Genomic DNA, 17,779 nt, shown 5'->3' with positions numbered 1-17,779 from the left:
TACATCACAACATATACAATGACATCAACAAATATAAACGATAAAGACAAAAATTATAAGAATTTTAATACTCAAAAATGGAAATAAAAAAACACTGACTTAAGCAAAATTCCCACATACATAAATAATAAAATGTAAAAACATAAAACAGTTGTCGTACCTTAAACAAAAATGAAAATAGAAAACATTAAGTGTGTGACATGGGTTCAGAGACCCTCCTTGAACCTCTTTCCTCCTTTACCCTTCGCCCTCTTGTGTTCCATTTGTTCCTTCCTCTGTGATGTCGTTTTCGTTCCCTTTATAATCCTCCCACTTTCCCCATCTTTCCCCAAATTTCTCTTCCATAGCCTCAGCATGTGCGTTATCCTCTCCATATCCTGTATCTCCTCTACTATTCCTACCCATTGTGCTATTGTCGGTGGGTCTTCTTTGTACCACAGTCTCGTTATTGCTTTTCTGGCCGATATCAACATTATCTTTATTAAATACTTGTCCCCCCCTTGTATTCCCTTGTGTGTCAGGTCCCCTAAGCAGTAGTGCAGTGGCAAATTGACAGTAGGTCAAACGCTCCACACGCGCGCGCATGCACAGTTTTTTTTGGCACAGATTTTTTTTTTTTTTGCCTTGAAATAGAGAAGCTGAAAAAGGTAGCAGGATGTTGCCTATATTGTCAACAGATATGGTTGAAAAACAAACAATGTTTTAAATGTATTGATACAATTTCTTTCTACTAGTGGTGGGCATGGTTTCATGGTCCTCCTGTGACTCCTGTTGATACAACAAACCAGATAACATTAGAACATATACATTACAGCAGATTTAACCAGCATATTAAGAGCAAGTTCTCTACTGTGCAGAGAACATCAAAAACATTCCCAGCGTATGAAAGACAATGACACTAATTGCCTCTATGGATGGGATGCAAGTTCTGTTCCATTAGGGGCTCTGCTTGGCATCACACTGCACTATCTCGCGTACGTGCACGCGCACTGAATAAAATCCACAAATGTACCTTTAATACCAGTATTAGTCTGACCACACCCCTCATCAGCTTACCTTCATAAGCAGGTGTGTGGTCACCTGCTCTCCTCCTCGCTTTCACCACAAGGAAGTGCCTCGGTAGTACCCCACTTGACGTGTTGTTAGTTGAAAAGAGTTGTGACGGGTTTACATTGTGCTTAATTTTTTCTTCTCTCACATCTGTTGTACAAGAAAAAGTTGGGTCATAATGTATTCCGCGGAGAGTAGACCCGCTAGACCTACTCTTCACCAGCGGTTCTCCATTCCCGCCTCCGTCGTGCGCCTCGGTGCTGGGCTGTTGCCACTTTCGTGGTTGCCGACCCAGCCCGGGAGACTGCCGGTGGATAGTTTGCCTCACCGAAGAGCCAAGGGTTCGGTGCCGTCGCTCCGGCGATGGCCTGATCTCAACTCTGGTTCCTCTGGTTCTGGGGAATCGCCCGTTGGTGAACGGGGGGTTGTCTTGGAGCCAGAGGATTTGCGACGCAAACTTTTCGCGTCTGCCCGCTCACGTCGCAAGATGGTAGCGTGCAGGCGCGAACGGCCTGGGTTTGGGGAACTGCTGGAGACCAGCGAAGATGCGTCCGGCTCTGGATTTCCAATGGAGACTGAGGACTTCATGGACGAGGCGGACGGGTTTTTGTATGAGGGCCCCGTGGAGGAGAGTATCCCTCCTCAGGAGACCCCGGAGGGGGGGGAAATGGCTCCATGGGGCGCCCTGTTCGAGGATGTCGGGGAACCACCTTGGCCTCATCAGCAGGATGCCCTACTGTCGGCCACATCAGACTGTGGCTCCTTGACCAGTCGCAGCCTGCTGTATGTGAGGGATGCGGGGTCGGTGGAGGAAGGTTCGCAGGGGGAACTGCGGGCCTTGTTTCCCGAGCTCATGGCGGTAGCCGCCGCCGCAAACGGCGTGCCGCTGCCGCTGCCATTGCCTGCACCTGTCCCTGATGACCTCATAGGCCATCCCTGGCAGCGTCTCCCAGTGAGAGGGGTGGACATTGTCTACCCATTTTTCCCATCGATGGGGGCCTATGTTCGTCGAGGTCAGGCGGTGTCCAACATCATGGGACTAACTCCCGCCTACGTACCAGTTACACGGGTGTCGGGGTTGGTCAAAGGTATGGGGGAGGGCGTGCCTCGGCTTGACAGTCCGATGGCCGTGCTCCTCTGTCCGGATATGGTGTGGGAACCCCTATGCAAGCCGGTCCTCTAGGGGAAATCGGCTAGGCGATTGGCTTATTGGGGTGACCAGTCATTCATTGCTGGTACACAATCGCTAGCTGCGGCGTCTAATATCGCCCACCTGGCTAGATTTGTATCGGGGATAATGACGGGCGGCACAGATCTGAACGAGGTAAAATGCGATCAGATCACCCAGGCTGCGGGAGCTGTCCTGCACCTTTCCCAGGTGCTGGCCATAGCCATGGGGAAAGTGCGCCCCCTGGCCACCCTGGGCCAGCGTCACCTTTGGCTGGACAGGCCCGTGTGCCAGAGAAGAAGAGAGCTCCTCTTCTGACGGCCGCCCTCTCCGACGCTGGCCTATTCGGGAAGGCCCTGCGGTTGATGTCCTCAACATGCAGAGAGATGGCAGAGGAGAGGTCCATTCTCCAACCCCATTTTCCGCCTCCCGTCCTTGCCGGTGGAGTCAGAAGGCTTCCGCGACGTCGAGCTGTCTCCGTCGCCGCTACCACTGCCTCCGCCGCCGCTGCTGGCCCTGCCAAGAGGGCCAGGGGACGAAACGGCGCTTCTGCCACCGCCGGCCCATCCACGACCGGAGGAGACGGTAGGGAACGTCGTGTCCAGCAGACTGTAACCTACCGTCCCTCCGGGGCTCCTCGGGGTGGCAAGACTCGAGCGGCGCGAGGTGGCAGACGCCGTTAAGTGACTTTTTCCCCTCTGTGTCCCCTCTCCTCTACACCCTCCCCGGCCCCTCTATGATTTTGTGCCTTGAAACACTTTATTTAGTTTAATAAAAAAGTTCCCCGATGTGAGGGGGACTGTGTTTTGGCCGAACAAACTGTGTGTTTCTTCAAACAATTCATATGGTGGGGTTGTGTATATATGAATCTGCCCTTTTACGTTGTGGGATGAGTCGTGTTGTGTTACGAGGTTAAGCAAGGTCTGCAACGTACACTCGGTAATAGGTTCTATTAGCTTGATGCTCCACATGCAGGTAGAAACTGGTGTTACAGTCTCTGGAGCGTAACAGTAAGAAGCATTTTGTATGAAAGTATTCTGTACTTCTGTATGACAACTATTAAAGAACTTGAACTTGAACTTATTCCATTGCTTGAACTAAGTATATGTGTTTCACAATGCTGTGCTGTTTAGTTGCAGTAATACTCGTACACACACATTTCACGGCCTAGCCGTTTACTCTCGATCAGCGTTTTTTCCTATGTACGACATAGTCAACGGGTGTAGGATTCACGCACAGGCGACTTGTGTTTTGTTGTAAAACCTGTTCACATTTTTGTGGGTAGCGGGCATTGTATTAGCTTTTGCTATGCATTGCTTTCTACCGGAGGTTTTTCAAGATGGCTACGGTTGTTTTTCTGTGTGTAGGGATAAAGGGTGTTTTTTCGGGAGGGGGTGTCGAATAAACCCCTCCTTTCCCACTTGATTGGTTTAGGGGATTTTTGATCTCTTCTGCTGAGCCAGTCAGGGCCAAGCCAGTGGGACGTCTTGGCGGGGGGGGGGGGGGGGGGGGGGGAGGGTTATTCTACCGACTCCTATTACATGACAGGAGCCGGCAGGTTTCCCCGCCCGTTGTAGCGGTGTTGCTATGGCGACGCCTTCCATGAGTTGGTGTCTTAAAGGTGTCGAGTTTAGGGCGTAGGGCTCACAGTTCTGCTGCGCCCGATTTATGTGTCAACTTGAGTCGGTTGGTCACGTGACTCACAGTTGGCATATCTTTTTCATGACTATGAACTCATGTGGGAAGGTGTTTCTGGGAGGGTCTGGTCTTACACTCTGATTAAAAAGAGTGACTGGATTAAAATCATGTGAAAACAGGTTTTTTACTCCCAGCTGTGCAGTTGGGTCATACGGGTGATGCTTTTTCTTTATTATTATAAAGAGTTGGATGTGTCTATATGGATTGGAAATGAGGGTCCCTGATGGAAACAAGACTAACGTCTTTCTCAGGTCTGCCTCCCCTTAACCAATTGTGTGTATTGCCGTACTGGGTTGTACCCTTTCTGCAGTCTGTTGGGTAAGATTTTTCATTCATTCATTCATGGAGTTGATTGCATCTCGCCCCTCTTGTCGTTCCCCTGGGTGTCTTGGGGATTCAATATGGTGGTCTAAACGGCCTATTGTTGATGTGGGTATGTCAAAACGCACACATAGTGCTAGCTCAGGGTGTTCTTTTGGGGCATTGGCTGACTGGCGCGCCTTGATTGCTTGGGGTTGAAACAGCGTTTTTATGAAGCAATTGGGATGGGGGTTTTTCCTCTTCCGACACCCTGTGTGGTTGTCGATGGGTTCCCGTTCATGTCAGGGGATGATGACGGAATGGGTCTGGACGTATGGGGAAGGGTCTCACGCCCTAGGGGTGGGCCACCGGGCGTGGTTCGTACCGAAACGTCTGGGTGGCGCCTTCTTTTTATGTTGGGATCAACACGCATATCTGCCCCTTCTCCTGGGGTTGGCAGGTCGGCGTGATTAGGGCACAGGACTGGTTCTGGTCGCGCTGGTCCAGATCAGTTGCACCCGTTGTCCGCTGGGGATGCAGATCTGCTGTTCTGGTACCCTGAGGGACTTGGGTTTTTTTCAGGGGGAAAAAATGCTAGGTCGGTCCGGGTGTCACAGGGTTGAGCGTTATGGAACCCTTGTTGGGTGCGTTGTATTCTGCACTGTCGTAATGGCTTACGGCCGTGCCAACCTGTACGCGCCCGATCTCGTCGGATCTCGGCCGCTGTGCAGGTTGGTCTTGGTTGGTCCTTGGTTGGGTGACCTCCTGGGAATACCGAGTGCGGGGTGCTGGGGCTGGTCTTCCATTTTTTACGCTCTTCTCTTGCGCTTGGCGCAGAGGGGCCTGTTGGGGTGGTTTTACCTCCTCGGGGGACCCTGTGCTCCCCGTATCACCGGGCCCGGTCCGGGGTAATGTTCGTTGACCCGTAGGCCCGGGATAGCCCTGTTGGAAACCAGAACGCGGGCTGCGGCGGTGCCGCAGTTGTGTTTTTGGGGTTTCTTTCCTGAGGGGTTATGGGACCAACCATTGCATGGGGTAATGCCTAGGTGGTTGGTTCTCTGGTGTGTTGCTGCAGTGTCAACTCCCGGTTTCTCCGGTTGAGGGTGCCCCTGCACGTTCATGACATCTGCCGATCGTATCGGCCTTCTCTGTGGAGGCTTGGTTATGCGACAACGCCAGCATACGCCCCTTCCGCCGGGGCGGCTGTGTTCAGCTGTCCTTTCTGGCGCCTGCCTCGTCCGCAGTCTCCAGGCTTGGGTTGACAGCCTGTTGCCTGGTCTTTTTTCCCGGTGCACTGCCTGCTTCCGTTGGTTAACTCTTGTGTGTTACGACCATGCTGTCTGCCTGTTGCAGGGCCTGTGTTCCAGGCGGTGTACTGTTGGGGAGGACAGGGCCCGCTCGGCTGAGGGGCCTTTGTCCGAATACGCTGGCGATGTGGGGGGCGGGGTCACTAGGTGCCCACCTGGTGGGGTCTTGATGCTGGCATCATGGACTTCTCCGGGCCCCCATTCCAGGGAGTCCAGTCCTTTTGGTGGGTCTGGGTCTTCCTTCGCGCTCCGCTGCTACGGCCTTGCCACGGGGTTGGGTTTGCCCTTGATCCCGTGATTCTGGGGGCAGTAACGAGGTTGTTTCCTACGCTCGTTCCCGGGTGGCATGCGGGTTGTGCGTGGGTGTAGTCGTGGGGTCAAGCCACGGTCTGCTCACCCTGTGCGTTGAGTTGCTTGAGTGCCTCTTCGCGCGGTCGGGTCCGTCACCCTCTCGGTAAACCTCTAATAGGGAGGGTGCCCTCCATTAGGGGGGGTCGGGGGGGCTCGGCCCTCCCTGTTCTGTTGGTTGTGGGGGGCCTTCAGCGGGGTGTATTTGTCAGCCAGCGGCTCCGCTTGGCCTCCCTTTGTGCAGTGTGATGCCAAGCAGAGCCCCTAATGGAACAGAACGTTAGGTTATGACTATAACCAAGTTCTGTTAATTAGGGGTGACGCTTGGCATCAGACGGCCGCTGCAGCCCTTGACCTCACCTTGTGGTGAAAGCTTGGGAAGGAGGAGAGCAGGTGACCACACACCTGCTTATGAAGGTAAGCTGATGAGGGGTGTGGTCAGACTAATACTGGTATTAAAGGTACATTTGTGGATTTTATTCAGTGCGCGTGCACGTACGCGAGATAGTGCAGTGTGATGCCAAGCGTCACCCCTAATTAACAGAACTTGGTTATAGTCATAACCTAACGTTAACATTCCATGGCAATGACAGACACAGCCCATCGTTCACACCAAACCTGATGAGGGGCAGGGATTCAATGTGAAACGCCCTACCCAAAGCTGTAAAGGAATGTGAATCACTATTCAAAAACACTCAAAACCCAGTTGTACAATAAATGACCAAGTATGGCTTTGTCAGTATTCCAATGTACAGTGTGCCCCCCCCGCCCCAATGTACAGCCCCCCACCCACTCAACCTCCTCCAATGTACAGTTTCTACGTCAAATGTATATACACTCTTTTTCTGGACACTTTTTGTATCACAAACAGTACTGTATTTGCAAATCTGGTATATGTCATAAATGTATAGATGTAGCAGTACTGTCTATCTGTATGTCGTGTATGTCATATATGTTATGATGAATTGAAAATGGGGGACCCTGATGTAAACAAGACGAAAGTCTTTCTCTGGTCTGCATCCCCTTAACAATTGTATGTATTTAGCTGTACTGTACCCAGTCTGCAATCTGTTAATAAACTTTTCAATCAATTACTTACATTATTTGTGTCATTCAGTGATGGTGGTGCTTTTTTTCTACTAGTGGTGGGCATGGTTTCATGGTCCTCCTGTGACTCCTGTTGATACAACAAACCAGATAACATTAGAACATATACATTACAGCAGATTTAACCAGCATATTAAGAGCATGTTCTCTACTGTGCAGAGAACATCAAAACACATTGCCAGCGTATGAAACTTTTGTATCACAAACAGTACTGTATTTGCAAATCTGGTATATGTCATAAATGTATAGATGTAGCAGTACTGTCTATCTGTATGTCGTGTATGTCATATATGTTATGATGAATTGAAAATGGGGGACCCTGATGTAAACAGGACGAAAGTCTTTCTCTGGTCTGCATCCCCTTAACAATTGTATGTATTTAGCTGTACTGTACCCAGTCTGCAATCTGTTAATAAACTTTTCAATCAATTACTTACATTATTTGTGTCATTCAGTGATGGTGGTGCTTTTTTTCTACTAGTGGTGGGCATGGTTTCATGGTCCTCCTGTGACTCCTGTTGATACAACAAACCAGATAACATTAGAACATATACATTACAGCAGATTTAACCAGCATATCGCTGCTGTCGGGACAAAACCTCATAACTCCAAAAACCCAACTTTTCAGCAGATGAAAAAAACTAACACAGATTTGAGGGTGAATAGAGTTAGGAGGTTTAGACAGATGATCGGTTTAATGCTTTCCCATTGTTTAAACTTTGTAAAACCCACACACACATATGGAGGATGATCTACGGAGTTGATTTATATAATAATAAAAAAATTCAAAAAATGGAGTTATGAGGTTTTGTCCCGACAGCAGCGATATTAAGAGCAAGTTCTCTACTGTGCAGAGAGCAAATCATTACTGAATGATTGTATTATTATTCTTCCAATGCGATTGCGTGGCAAATACATTTCTTTGTAAGAATATATCTGCATTTTGTCAATACAATATTAATCAGTGATCACATTGAATTAAAACATGATTATTTCTTGACTCTGTAAACAAAACACGCATTTGTCATGTCTCAATCTCATGATTCATGAACCAGTGCCACGATTATTTATTTCAAGATAAACAAACAGGCAAATAGCCTATAGCTTAGTCAATCTGGATAAATAAAGAAAAAAAGAAAAGCTGTTTTAAATGCGGTTACTTGCCTTGTTGTACTGGAGTGGCAAGAGGACTGCTGGACTCAGTTTACTCGGAGGAGGTCGAGGTAAAGCGAAACTGAGTTTGCTTTGTACGAGCTGCTGTAGCTGCATCTTTCTTCTCTTGGGCGGCGGTGGCATCCTTGCGTTGCAGGTAGGAACATGAACATGATACTATTGTTGTTGTCAAAATGATCTGTTTATACCGTGTACTCGCGGACGTGGTTGGAGACACTCTACCCAGGGAACAAAATAAGTACCAGCCAACCGCCAATGGCTGGTAAAAAATCTGCCTGGCTGGTAGTTTTTAAAATCTACCAGCCAAATGGCTGGTAAGTCAAAAAGTTAAGTTTGTTCCCTGAGAGCAGAGCTACACAGCAGTGCGCCTATTTTGCGAGCCGAAATAAGTCTGTGGTTTTTTCTTCTTCTCACAACGGGTCAAATGCATCTAACATGCATTGCATCGTCGCCATTCCTTTATGCCCACATCGCCCGAAATGAACGTTATGTTAGCGTAAGCTAACAAGCTAATCCTGATCAGCGGCAGAGCCATAGAGAACAGCAGACAGTGTGGACTGGGGAAAGGGAAATGGGGGGGGGGGGGGGGGCACTCTCCCTTTCTCTGTGTGTGTGCGTGCATTTGGAAAGACGATGAAGTCACTAGTCAGGACTCAGGAGAGGAGTATATTGTAGTAAACTGAGGATTACTGAGGATGCACAGATAATGTTGATATTCAAATATAAAAAGGTTTTCGAGAGGAGTGGAAGTTTGAAGACAGACTAGACTACAATATGATGCGGGGGTGGTGAGTTGAAACAGTGTGTGTGTCCCCGACCCCACTTCTATGTTTCAATAAATTATTTGCATTTAAAACTATTAACGCTGACTCATTCCTTCAGTCCACTCAAAATTATGCTAATATACCTTATGTTGTTTATGATATTAATTGAAAATAGCATATGAGAGTATTATATAGTAATAATAACACATGGCGATATACTAAAAAGCTATTTATAATTTTTGGCTGGTACAAAATCTGCCTGGCTGGTAGTTTTTAAAATCTACCAGCCAAATGGCTGGTAAGTCAAAAAGTTAATTTTGTTCCCTGACTCTACCTGTGCTTTTGTTATGTAAAAACGGTGGCCGCGGGCCGAGCCGGTACTTAGTTACAACGAATGGGAACAGCGGAATTTTTGTGTGCGTGACTGCGTGTACACGCAGGAACATATCCGTGCGCGATTGCGCGTACTTCAGCCTCAGTGACCGAGGTAAAACGCCGCTTGACCGCGGTTGACCAGCACTGCACCGCTGCCTAAGTAAAGCACCAGTCCCGTTTGTGGTAACCCGTATCCTAATATTCTGATCATTGCCTCCCCTATCTCCTCCCAATATTTATATTACAATTCTGTACATACATCTGATTAGCACTACACTCCGTATAGTACTCATTTATATATTTTATACCCAGTTTAATCACATGTACATTGTATATTACTATTGCACTTTATACTGTTACATTTGCACTCCGGTTGGATGCCCAACTTATTTTCGCTGTACTGTACTTGTGCTGTATGGTGAAAATACATTTTAATCTAATCTAAAAACGAAGTAGGACTAGTTGGAACTAGATTTAAAAATGACTGTATTTGTCCCGAGGGACGTGTCTCGACCCTGTACTTGTTCATAAGGGTCTCCTAACCACCCGTAGGTCCAACTTCAAGTCTAGGGGGGGGGGGGGCATGCTTTTGCTGTCGCAGCCCCTGACTTCTGGAATAGCATCCCCACGTCCATCAAATCTGCCCCCTCCATCGAGTCTTTTAAATCTAAGCTCAAAACTCACCTATATTCCTTAACCTTCCCTGACTCACTCTGACTCACTCTGACTCTTCCCTGACCCACTCTGACTCTTCCCTGACTCACTCTGACTCACTCTGACTCTTCCCTGACTCACTCTGACTCTTCTCTGACTCACTCTGACTATTCCCTGACTCACTCTGACTCTTCTCTGACTCACTCTGACTCTCCTTCCCTGACTCACTCTGACTCACTCTGACTCTCCTTCCCTGACTGACTCTCCTTCCCTGACTCACTCTGACTCACTCTGACTCTTCCCTGACTCACTCTGACTCTCCTTCCCTGACTCACTCTGACTCTTCCCTGACTCACTCTGACTCACTCTGACTCTCCTTCTCTGACTCACTCTGACTCTTCCCTGACTCACTCTGACTCTCCTTCTCTGACTCACTCTGACTCTTCCCTGACTCACTCTGACTCACTCTGACTCTCCTTCTCTGACTCACTCTGACTCTTCCCTGACTCACTCTGACTCACTCTGACTCACTCTGACTCTCCTTCCCTGACTCACTCTGACTCTTCCCTGACTCACTCTGACTCTCCTTCTCTGACTCACTCTGACTCTTCCCTGACTCACTCTGACTCTCCTTCCCTGACTCACTCTGACTCACTCTGACTCTTCCCTGACTCACTCTGACTCTCCTTCCCTGACTCACTCTGACTCTTCTCTGACTCACTCTGACTCTTCCCTGACTCACTCTGACTCTTCTCTGACTCACTCTGACTCTCCTTCCCTGACTCACTCTGACTCTTCTCTGACTCACTCTGACTCTTCCCTGACTCACTCTGACTCTTCCCTGACTCACTCTGACTCTCCTTCCCTGACTCACTCTGACTCTCCTTCCCTGACTCACTCTGACTCTCCTTCCCTGACTCACTCTGACTCTCCTTCCCTGACTCACTCTGACTCTTCTCTGACTCACTCTGACTCTTCCCTGACTCACTCTGACTCTTCTCTGACTCACTCTGACTCTCCTTCCCTGACTCACTCTGACTCTTCTCTGACTCACTCTGACTCTTCCCTGACTCACTCTGACTCTTCCCTGACTCACTCTGACTCTCCTTCCCTGACTCACTCTGACTCTCCTTCCCTGACTCACTCTGACTCTCCTTCTCTGACTCACTCTGACTCACTCTGACTCTCCTTCTCTGACTCACTCTGACTCTTCCCTGACTCACTCTGACTCTTCTCTGACTCACTCTGACTCTTCCCTGACTCACTCTGACTCTTCTCTGACTCTTCCCTGACTCACTCTGACTCTCCTTCCCTGACTCACTCTGACTCTCCTTCCCTGACTCACTCTGACTCTTCCCTGACTCACTCTGACTCTTCCCTGACTCACTCTGACTCTTCCCTGACTCACTCTGACTCTCCTTCCCTGACTCACTCTGACTCTCCTTCCCTGACTCACTCTGACTCTCCTTCCCTGACTCACTCTGACTCTCCTTCCCTGACTCACTCTGACTCTCCTTCCCTGACTCACTCTGACTCTCCTTCCCTGACTCACTCTGACTCTTCCCTGACTCACTCTGACTCTCCTTCCCTGACTCACTCTGACTCTCCTTCCCTGACTCACTCTGACTCTCCTTCCCTGACTCACTCTGACTCTCCTTCTCTGACTCACTCTGACTCCTTCTCTGACTCACTCTGACTCTTCCCTGACTCACTCTGACTCTTCTCTGACTCACTCATAAATTTGATTGATTGATTGATTGATTGATTGATTGATTGATGAGACATAAAAAGTAAGCTATAAGTCTTAAGATTATTGTTCTACATTCACATAATTTAGCTGAACGCTAAGGTTAGAGGTTCTGTACAACAAGTCAGCAGGAAGGATACAACTCTGGCAGCTAAGGGTCAGTGATGTTGTTCGTCAAACAGTGTGGAACTTGAGTGGTAGTTTTGAGTGCATACTAGTATAGACATATTAACATAGTAGGTATAATATACGTGTAGCCGGTGTGGTCTCGCTCTGCATTGTGTTTCGGTTCGACCCCTGTTAAGGGATCGCCCTGAGTGGGAGTTGAACCAAGAGGTGAATTCACTTCTAAGTACTGGGTCTGGATGCCTCTGGGGAGTGAATTTACTTGCAGTACCGCTTAGCGTCCACAGTCACTTCACTATACAAGTCCCTCGTGACTGTGGATAGACATGCGGTACCTCTGTTACATAGGCATAGTAGTAAAGACATTATTAGCATATTGTATATTGTATATATGTATATTGACTGAACACTTTTTGTTTATGTACTTTTGACTTTCTATTTTATATATATATATATATTTTTTTTTACTTTTTTCTTTTTGCGTTTTATCGCTTTTCTGGTCAAGCATGACCGACAGAAACAGGTTGAAATGGGATGTAGAGCAGGGGAAGACATTCTGAGAAATGACGGCGGGTCCGGGAATCGAACTCGTGTCCCCCAGATCCGTGACGAGCACGGTTTTCCCCGACGCAGAAATAGCGCAGAGATATGCGGTGAGCTACGGGAGCTCCCCTATTTTATACTTTTTATCTAGCACACTCCCAGGAGCTCATACAGAAAAAAGCATTTAATGGAAAAGTATTGTGTATTTTTTACTATGACAACTAATAAAGAAACTTGAAACTAGATAAGATTGATTGATTGATTGAAAATTGTATTAACAGATTGCAGAATGGGTACAATACAGTACGGCTCAATAGACACAATTGTTAAGGGAATGCAGACCAGAGAAAGACTTTCGTCTTGTTTACATCAGGGTCCCCCATTTTCAATTCATCATAACATATATGACATACATGACATACATACGATTGTGTGGCCAAGTTCAGCTCCAACTCCATAGTGAAGTTCGCAGACGACACGGTGGTGGTGGGGCTGATCTCGGACAACGACGAGAAGGCCTACCGGGAGGAGGTTGAGGTACTGGAACGCTGGTGCCAGGACAACAGCCTGCTCCTGAACATTGGTAAAACCAAGGAGCTGATCGTGGATTATAGGAGAGGACAGCAGGAGACACACACACACTGAGGATTAACGGGGCTACCGTGGACAGGGTGAGCAGCTTTAAGTACCTGGGGGTCCACATCTCAGAGGATCTGACATGGTCAACACACATAGACACAGTAGTAAAGAAGGCGAAGCAGCGCCTCTACCACCTGAGACAGTTAAGGAAGTTCAGAGTATCGGGGAAGATACTCCAGTCCTTCTACTCAGGAGCTGTAGAGAGCATCTTGACCGGAAACATCACTGCCTGGTATGGAAACAGCACGGCACAGGACAAGAAGGCCCTACAGAAAGTGGTGCGCTCAGCCGAGCTTACCACGGGTATTGCACTACCTCCCCTGCAGGTTCTATACAACAAGAGGTGCAAATCCAGAGCCTGCAGAATAATGAAAGACCCCCACCACCCCAATAACAGCCTGTTCCAGCTGCTGAGGTCAGGCAGACGCCTGCGAACCCCAGCTACTAGGACAGAGAGGCTTAGGCTCAGCTTCTTCCCCCAGGCCATCAGAGCCTTGAACAATGAACATTGAGTGCCACAGAACACTGAACTATCCACACACAAGCACACATGAGCACACACACGACACACGCTGTGCACTAGCAGCCACTTTAACATGAGCGGGCACACACTCATGCCGCACTCACCCACACTTATTCCCAAAAGGAAAGGCCACTTTAAATTAGTATAGCAACAGTAACAGTGTATTGCACTACCAAAGCTACCTAGCATGTCCTATATGCTCTGTAAATAACTATGTACAGATACCGAGATGTCACACCATGTTACCCGTTACCTGTTATTGCACAATGTTGTTTTTATTGGATTCTATTATATGTTGTACCACTGTATTGCACATTGTTGCGGGCAAGACCACCCGCATTTCATTGTATACTTGTATGCCGTGACAAATAAAACTCTTGACTTGACTTGATCTACAGTACTGTTTGTGAGTACAAAAAGAGTCTAAAAAGAGCGTATATACATTTGAGGGGGAAGAAACTGTACATTGGAGGAGGTTGGGTAGGTGGGGGGTTGGGTAGGTGGGGTGGGAAACTGTACATTGTAGGTGGTTGGGTGGGTGGGGGGGGGTTTGGGTAGGCGGGGTGAAACTGTACATTGGAGGGGGTTGGGTTTGGACATTTACAGGAGCCACTTTCATTTACATTTACATTTACATTTAGTCATTTAGCTGACGCTTTTATCCAAAGCGACTTACAAGTTCTGTACGACAAGCCATCAGGAAGGGCACAACTCTATCAGCTGAGCAACAATGTTCATCAAAGTGTTGAGTGCTACAGTGTAGGTTAGTTTATTAGGACAAGTGCATGACAGTACGGTTAGTTAGGGTTAGATTTTTTTTTTTTTTTTTTTTTTTAATTCAGATAAAAATTTAATTTCATTTAATTTCGAATGGCAGTCTCCCGTAGGTGCTCTTTTAGAGAGGTTTTGAAGGTGCGTAGTGATTCACATTCCTTTACAGCTTTGGGTAGGGCGTTCCACATTGTTGTGGCATAATTGCGAAATGTGTTTAGTCCCTTGTTTGAGCCGAATCTGGGTTTAACATGATTTGTGGAGCTCCCTCTGATGTTGTGGTCGTGGTATTTACTGACCTTTGGGAAGTATTTTGACATGTACATGGGTACCTTAGTGGTGTAGTGTATCTTGTAGACCAGGCCCATTGCAAGTTGCTATACTCTGTCGTCTACTCTAAGCCATCCTAGGTTGTCAAAGTGGGCAGGGGTGAGGTGGGTTCTAGGAGTAAAGTCAAGCACTAGTCTGACCAGTTTGTTTTGTGATGTTTGTAATTTAGTTTTTAGTGCCTTTGAGGTGCTTTGGTACCATGAGGTGCAAGCATAGCCGTAGTACCCTTGAATGAGTGCTCCTGCCAGAGTCTTCAGGTCGAAAAGTACCTGGCGGAAAAAAACCTAATCTACGAATTCCAATCTGGCTTCAGAACGTCCCACTCCACTGACACATGCCTCCTCTATTTGAACGACCACATCAAACAAGAGGTGGACGCTGGCAAATACTGCGGCATGGTCATGCTGGACCTACAAAAGGCCTTCGACACTGTCAATCACTCCATTCTAATGGACAAGCTAAAAGCAATTGGTTTTGATAGCCTATCAGTGAGCTGGATGCAATCCTACCTGGAGGGGAGAGAACAGATGGTAGAGGTAAACGGTACTCTATCCCCCCCCTCACAGTGAGCTGTGGTGTTCCACAAGGAAGCATACTAGGACCGCTACTCTTCCTAATTTATGCAAATGACATGTCGTCAGCCTGTGACTGCAACTTGTTCCTGTTTGCGGACGACTCAGCCCTGCTGGTCTCTGACAAGAACAAATTGCAGGTTGAAAAAACCCTCAGCACGGAACTAGGCAAAATCTGCATATGGCTCGCTGATAACAAACTATCATTACACATGGGCAAAACAGAGTCCATTCTCTTCGGTTCAAATAACAAACTCAGCAAGACCGACGGATTCTCAGTTACAGTGGGTGACAATATTGTCACAAGGAAAGACGAAATTACCTACCTGGGTGGGTTCCATCCTAGAGGCAAATCTTTCCTGTGACAAAATGGCATCCAATGTAATAAAAAAAGTCAACCAACGAACTAGATTCTTGTACCGGATCTCCTCTCTGGTAAACAAGAATACCCTGAAGACTCTGGCAGGAGCACTCATTCAAGGGTACTATGACTATGCGTGCACCTCATGGTACCAAAGCACCTCAAAGGCGCTTAAAACAAAATTACAAACATCACAAAACAAACTGGTCAGACTACTACTTGACCTGAACCCCAGAACCCACCTCACCCCTGCCCACTTTGCCAACCTAGGATGGCTTAAAGTAGACGACAGAGTACAGCAACTTGCAATGGGCCTGGTCTACAAGATACACTATACGACCGGGGTGCCCATGTACATGTCAAAATACTTCCCAAAGGTCAGTGAATACCACAACCACTACACCAGAGGAAGCTCAACAAATCATGTTAAACCCAGATTCGGCTCAAACAAGGGACTAAACACGTTTCGCAATTATGCCACAACAATGTGGAACGCCCTACCCAAAGCTGTAAAGGAATGTGAATCCCTGCCCACTTTCAAAACCGCCCTTAAAGAGCACCTACGGGAGGCTGCAATTCGAAACTGGCCACCGTAAATGCCCAAAACCCCCACCACCTCCTAATAGACAGTCTCCTCCCCACCGCATGTATATATTCCCTCCCCGCCGTATGTATATTTCCCTCCCACCCACCCACCCCCTCCTAATGTACAGTCCCCTCCCCATCATATGTATATACTCTGTCAGGATCTAGGGGTAACAGTACTGTATATTTGAATACCGCCTATGTCACAAATGTATCAGTACTAAATACCTATATGTCCCTATGCCATAAATGTCATGTATGTTGTGTATGTCATAAATGTCTATATGAATTGAAAATGGGGGACCCTGATGGAAACAAGACAAACGTCTTTCTCAGGTCTGCATCCCCTTAACAATTGTATGTATTGAGCCGTACTGTATTGTACCCATTCTGCAATCTGTTAAATAAAGTTTTCATTCATTCATTCATTCATTCATTCATTCATTCTTGTTTACCAGAGAGGAGATCCGGTACAAGAATCTAGTTCGTTGGTTGACTTTTTTGATTACATTGGATGCCATTTTGTCACAGGAAAGATTTGCCTCTAGTATGGAACCTAGGTATGTTATTTCATCTTTCCTTGTGACAATATTGTCACCCACTGTAACTGAGAAGCCGTCGGTCTTGCTGAGTTTGTTTTTTGAACCGAAGATATTCCTTTATTAATCCCCTTGGGGAAATTCAGGCATCATAGCAGCATGGGGGAGGGGAGGTACAGGTAAACAAGCAGTGTAAACAAAATAACCAATCCATATAATTAACTAACTAACTGAAGTATACAGTATTCACACAAGGTGCAGTATGCATGAGGTAGTATTATTGTCCTTTTAGGTTCCTAGTAGTTGTAGTTGGATGTCTGGCAGCAGTCCCTGCCAACTGTTGTGGAGCCTGATGGCCGCTGGTATGAAGGACTCATCTTGACTAGCTCGTTGTAGAGGGGGTGGGAGGGATTCTCCAGGATAGCAGCCAGCTTCCTTCTCACCCCCCTCTCTGCCATCACCTCTACTCTAGTCTGACCAGCTCGACTCCCACCACGGAGCTAGCCTTCCTCACCAGCTTGTTCAGTTTGTTGGTGTCCCTCGAGTTGATGTAGCCCCCCCAGCAGCATGCCACAGCATAGAAGAGGACGCTGGCCACTACAGACTGGTAGAATGACTGCAGCAGTCTATTGCAAACATTGAAGGACCCGAGTCTCCTCGGGATGAACAGCCTGCTCTGTCCCTTCCTGTAGTAGAGGGCCTCTGTGTTGTCCGACCAGTCCAGTTTATTGTTCAGGTGTAGTAGGTAGTAATATAGACATGGTAGATTCCTTAGTAGCAAAGTGCATACTAGTAAAAGACAGTAAGCAGGTTACTCGTTTCTTTGATGTGATTCCCATTGAGACGAGTGTGAGATGAAACGGCAGCTGTGAGAGACAGATTACCAGGACACTGTCCTCTCAGTAGTGACCCCCAGGGCACCGGGGGCGTTCCTGTAGGCCTTCACCTGGGCCTTCACCTGGGCCCGGAACCTTCCAGCTGAGCTCATGCCAAGCAGCCAGGCCAACACTGGTCACATGTTGAATGTTTTCTTTCCCAGCAGCCACCAGGCTCCACAACCAGGGGCTGGACTGCTGCCAGCAGCTGGAGAACTAACAGC

The sequence above is a fragment of the Notolepis coatsorum genome (genome assembly GCF_963971535.1).
Source record: "Notolepis coatsorum genome assembly, chromosome: 1".
NCBI classification, from domain to species: Eukaryota; Metazoa; Chordata; class Actinopteri; order Aulopiformes; family Paralepididae; genus Notolepis; species Notolepis coatsorum.
The sequence above is the reverse complement of the archived record's forward strand: the minus strand, read 5'-3'. Positions refer to the sequence as shown.